This window comes from Gekko japonicus, unplaced genomic scaffold (genome assembly GCF_001447785.1).
Source record: "Gekko japonicus isolate JY-2015 unplaced genomic scaffold, Gekko_japonicus_V1.1 scaffold906, whole genome shotgun sequence".
Classification (NCBI taxonomy): Eukaryota; Metazoa; Chordata; class Lepidosauria; order Squamata; family Gekkonidae; genus Gekko; species Gekko japonicus.
The window spans coordinates 432,254-438,253 of NW_015166451.1; the positions used below are offsets into that span (position 1 = coordinate 432,254).

General features: G+C 48.1%; 1 protein-coding gene across 1 annotated transcript in view; it reads right to left on the bottom strand.

Annotated features, from left to right (window-relative positions):
* Positions 1–6,000, bottom strand: part of SNTB1 (syntrophin beta 1) — a 160,412-nt gene that overhangs the window by 33,374 nt on the left and 121,038 nt on the right. The window lies entirely within an intron of this gene.

A 6,000-nucleotide genomic window follows, 5' to 3' on the forward strand; every position in this document is an offset into this window, starting at 1 on the left:
CCTACTATCTGATTAAAACAAAAACAAACAAAACACTGGAGATGCCAGGGATTGAACCTGGGACCTTGTGCATGCAAAGCAGATCCTCTGCCACTGAGCTACAGCCCCTCAACCACTGCACATCAAGCTTCTATGGTACAGTAGAGATTCAAACCCGATCCTAGTCTAGCTCTCTAATCACTACACAACGTTATGAGGCACGGACATTCAAAATGCTGTTTCCATTCTTCCTTGGGAGGGAAATGAGACAAGGAGTCATCCCAGACGTACAAATAGCCACTTGCCTGGTCTCCGAAGGACAGGTGACGTTTTGAGCAGGTGCTGAGCCACAGAACATCTGGTTTGCATCTAAGTCCTTAGCATGAGTCTAGGGGGATGGATGTTATGGTATCATTAAGAACATAATCTGGAGGGTGGATGTTATGGTATCATTAAGAACATAAGAAGAGCCCTACTGGATCAGACCAGTGGTCCATCCAGCACCGCATCCTGTCTCACACAGGGGCTGAGCAGTTCCTCGGGAGGGCCAACAAGAGAGTACCCCTGATGTTTCCTCCTGGCTCTGGGATTCAGAGGGTCAGGGCCTCTGAATGTGGAGGTTCCCCCAGTCACCACAGCGTAAGAACAGCTCCCTCTCCTCCCCAAATGCCACCCTCACCAAGCTCCAACCCCAAATTTCCAGAAATTCCCCAGTCCAGAGTTGGCAACCACCCTAGTCTGGGGGAAGGAGGACACAATGGACAGCCAGAACCTGATGAGTTCTTCATTCTTTCAGCTGGTGATCTTCCCTCGGGGAAAGAAGGGGTGAAGTCTGTGGAAAGAAGAAGCGGTCGGAGCAAAGAGATGAAGCATCTTGGGGGCTTGGAAGGAGATATGTAGAAGCAGATGGTCTGAAAGCAGGTGTCCAAAAAGATGGCGGAGGACAGTAAAAGGGGTATTTCTGTCTCAGGAGAGGGGAGAAGGCTCAGTGGTACAGCATCTCCTTGGCACGAAGGATGTTCCCAGGCTCAGTTCCCAGAATCTCTAGTTAAAAAGATTAGGTGTTGGGTGAAAGACCTCTCGCTTAAGACCCTGGAAAGCCGCTGCCAGTCTAAGTAGACGGTACTGACCTTGATGGACCAATGGTCTGATTTAGCATAAGGCAGCCTCATGGGTCTAGGTATCAAAGGGACACAAAGAGAGCCAGTTTGGTGTCGTGGTTAAGTGCGCGGACTCTAATCTGGGAGAACCGGGTTTGATTCCCCACTCCTCCACTTGCACCTGCTGATGTGGCCTTGGGTCAGTCACAAGCTCTGGCACAGCTGTCCTTGAAAAAGAGCACTTTCTGTCAAGAGCTCTCTCAGCCCCATCTACCTCACAGGGTGTCTGTTGTGGGGAGGGGAAGGGAAAGGAGTTTGTAAGCCACTCTGAGACTCCAAGTGAAGGGCGGGGTATAAATCCAATCCTTCTATTCTCTTCTCTTCTCGTCTCTTCTTAAATCTATGGAGAGAGGACTCTGTTCGATGTGGCTTTCGTTTTTCTTTCACTCCGATGCTGTAGTATACTGGCTGTTCAGCTGTATGCTTTTGCTTCTTGTACTCTGTGCCTGTTTCTGAAATGGGGAATATTTGATCTTCGGACCCACATACAAAGCCTAGACTTGGCAAGCGCACACTTACCGAGGTTCAAAGAAAAGTCAAAGGAGAGCCTGCTTAGCCCCGATCATATCTCAGGTGTGAGATTTCTAATTTCCCCCTGTTCCCACGTTGGACATGGAGTACGAGAAGAGATTTTTGATTTGGAACCAAGAATCTCTCCACGGGTCACCACCAGACAGAAATACCCCTATCGGCTGGCTGGGAGCAGCAGAAAGTATATTCTGTTCGTTCAGGGGAATGTTTGGGATAAAACGGAAGACGTTAATACTCCGTTTGGCCGGTTGAGCTCAGTTGAGCTCTGGGGCAGCTAAGCTCCTCATTATCAGCAAAAAAGAGAGAGCGCTTGTGTGTGTTAAGTGACATCAAGTTGCTTCCAATTTATGGTGACCCTATGAATTACTGACCTCCAATATGGTGGCTCAGTGGTTAAGACGCTGAACTGCAGACCGGAAGGTCGGTAGTTCAGCAGTTTGAGACTCGAGTGCTGCGTGATGGAGTGAGCTCCCGTCTCTGGCCCCAGCTCCTGCCAACCTAGCACTTTGAAAGCAAGAAATTGCAAGTAGATAAACAGAGACCGCTTTGGTGGGAAGGTAACAGTGTTCCATGTGCCTCGGCATCTAGCGATGGTGGCCACATGACCACGGAGAAGTCTTCAGACAGCGCTGGTTCTTCAGCTTGGAAACAGAGATGAGCACCACCCCCTAGAGTCAGATTCAACTGGCTTTCGAGCAAGGGAAACCTTTACCTTTACTTAATATGTCCTACCATTAACACTCTTGTGCAGATCTTGCAAACTCAGGGCCGTGAGGCTTCCTTGACTGAGTCAATCCATCTTCTATTGGGTCTTCCTCTTTTCCTGTGGCCTTTATTTATTTATTTATTATTTCCATTTCTATCCAGCCCTTCCCACAAACGGGCTCAGGGCAGCTCACAAACAAGGGCAACGTGTGCCAGTATAAAACATTAAAAACAAAATAAAACAAGTATATTTAGCAGTAATAGTGACCCCATGATTTAATAACCTCCCAAATGTCCCAGAGAGCCAGTTTGGTATAGTGGTTAGGAGCGCAGACTCTAATCTGGGAGAACCGGGTTTGATTCCCCACTCCTCCACATGCAGCTGCTGGTGTGACCTTCGGTCAGTCACAAGTTCTCTCAGAGCTGTTCTCTCAAGAGCAATCCTCAAAAGAGCTCTCTCAGCCCCACCTACCTCACAGGGTGCCTGTTGTGGGCAGGGTAAGGGAAAGGAGATTGTAAGCTGCTCTGAGACTCCGAGTGAAGGGTGGGGTATAAATCCAATCTTCTCCTCCTTCTCCGCCTTGTTCAGGCCTTGCAAACTGAGGGCCGTGGCTTCCCTGATTGAGTCAATCCATCTCCTGTCGAGTCTTCCTCTTTTCCTGCTCCCTTCAAATTTTCCTAGCATGATTGTCTTTTCCACTGAGTCTTGTCTTCTCATAATGTGACCAAAGTACAATAGCTTCACTTTAGTCATTTCAGCTTCTAGGGAGAGTTCGGTCTTGAGTCGATCTAAACAGCTATCCTAGCAAACAGCAATACAGAGAAGCATTGACCCAAATAGATGTTGCACTTCAAATCGAGGGTGCTTATGAAGTCCATTTTACCACACTGGACAGACAGACCGAGCCAGCTCTGAGTCCAATAGCACCTCTCGGGAGATAAGCTTTTGAGGGTCAAACTCTCTTCGTCAGATACAAGTTAGAATGGAGATGTCTGAGTCTTTATATCTCGGTCAGAAGATGGGAAGGTTAATTTTTTTCTCTACCCAAAAGGACCCTCAGCATCTGTGGGTGTGTGCGTGTGAGGAATCACACAATTATACCTAGTGTAGTTGTGCCCTGGCCAGTGTTCCCTCTAAGCTGAGTTAGTGTGAGCCAGCTCATAGTTTTTTTGCCTCCGACTCACACATTTTTGCCTTAACTCAGGAAGGATGGCTCCAGAGCAAACTAAATTATGTAGTAGCCAAATCCCTCGCTCACAACTTTATTGCCAGTAGCTCACAAACTAGAATTTTTGCTCACAAGATTCCACAGCTTAGAGGGAACATTGGCCCTGGCTATGAAAGTACAGGGAAATAAGGAGGCCTGTTTCCCCGTCTCTCTCACACACACATACACACCTCACAAGTAGTAAAACCTGCAGTTCTGCATCACTGCTTCAACGGCCCACTTCAATTAACATGCCAGCATGGTGCGCATTTAACAATCCAAACAAAAAAGCCCTCAGGTGATCTTACAATGAGCTTAGCATCTCAGCCACCGGAGAGCCGGGGTTAATGTGTGCGCCGAACAACTCATTAGGTGTGCGTAACTGTCCAAGCCAAAGGAAGAATTATAATAATTAACGTGATTGATCCGACCGGGCGCTCGGCCTTGGGATTCGCTCTCAGATGAGAGTTGATCAAAAAAAGCAAAGGTCAGCGGCTTGGCGGAATATTTTTCGCTACACAAGGTGAATGCTTTTGCTTTCCGAACTAATCATCGGGGAACGTAAGAATGACAACTAATACACAGGCTCATTAAAAATTGAGAAGGGAGACGAGGGGGGAGAGGGGAAAACAATCCAGGGAGGGGGAAAGGCTTTGTTGCTATCAATTTGTCTTTTCAGATCTTTGCTCAAGCACAGTTTCTTGCGTTCCAATAGAGATGATGGAGGGTAGGGGTGGGGGGACGGAGAGCGCCACTGCGTATCGAGCTGTGTGGGTTTTTTTAAAGCAACTCATTAGTGCTCCTACTGCTGCAAAGGGGGGGGAAAGACTTTGCCAGCCGAACTTTCGCACTACCGTACTCAGAACGAATCCTGGAGGATTTCTACCAGCTAAGCACTACTGACAAAGTATTCCCTGTTAAGATAAATAATGGAAAACAAGTAAACAGCTGGTCACGGTGGGAAAAGCCCACGACCCCCGTCTCCCCACCCTACAGGCTCAGGGGGATGAAGAAGTATCTAAATTCCTGCATGGATGAGGGATGCAGCAAACGGAAGTCTTCCCCCCAAAATCACACTGGGAAAGTGTGAAGACAGAACTAGAGAGTAGGACAGAAGACAGAGTGCGGGTGCGCTGGTTAGAGTGCTGAGCGGAGACTGGAGAGAGTCCGGTTTAAATCCTTGGGGGGGGGGGGACTGCGGCTCAGTGGTACAGCACAGAATCACAGAATCGGAAGGGGCCATGCAGGCCATCTAGTCCAACCCCCTGCTCAATGCAAGATCAGCCTAGAATATCCCTGACAAGGGTTCATTCACCCACTGCTTGTAGGCTGCCAGTGAGGGGGAGCTCACCACCATTTGCTTGGCCTGCAGAAGGTCCCAGGGTCAATCCCCAGCATCTCCAGTTAAAAGGACCAGCTGGGGGGTGATGGGAAAGACTTCTACCTGAGACACTGGAGAGCCACTGCCAGTATGCTTAGATGAGTAGTACTGGCCTTGATGGATGAATGGTCTGAGTCTGTATAAGGCAGCTCCATGTGTTCATGTGCATTTCGTTTGCACAAGTGAATGTACATACACTGAATTGTTTAAACTTGTGCATGCACAGGACTCCCTCCCCACAGTCACCTCACCAGCCATATGTTTTCCAGGGAGATGTGTTTACTCAAGAACATTTTGGGAAAACATGGGACCTTCAAGTCCAATCACACCTTAAAGACCAGCAATTTTTTCCAGGTTGTCAGAAACATTAATGGAACTTTGACTCACAAAAGTTTATACCCTGGAAAAAATCTGTTGGTCTTTATGGTGCTACTGGACTCAGATTTTGTTCTCCTGATAATACAGACAGTATTCTGTGTTTTTAATTGGTTTCCTGTCCTTTGTGCCAGATTTTATCAACCACGGATACTGCAAGCATCCCCCAGGGATTCTGTGAAATTTTACAGCTTCCTAAATCAGACTAACTTCACTTTCCTCAAGTCATAATTATTAATTTTTGCATTTTCCCCACCTCTGAATAGTGTAGTTGTTAAATAAGTACCACTTCGGTGGGAAGGTAACAGCGTTCCGTGCGCCTTGGCGTCTAGTCATGCCAGCCACATGACCACAGAAATGTCTTTGGACAGCACTGGCTCTTTGGCTTGGAAACGGAGATGAGCACCGTATCCCTAGAGTCGGATTCGACTGACTTTTGAGCAAGGGAAACCTTTACCTATTTCTTGCTGGCGACGAGAAAAAGCGGCCGGCGAGAGAGAGCAGTGTGGGATTGGAGGGTGGCGCGGGGCTTGCTGGTGACAAGCGCAATAAATAAAATTAAAAAATGGAAGTCAGGGGGGTCTGGGCTGGATGGGAAGTTGTGGGGCCTTGGTGGTAAATCAAGGGGGCTGGGCCCCAAGAGGCCCCACTGTAGCGGAAG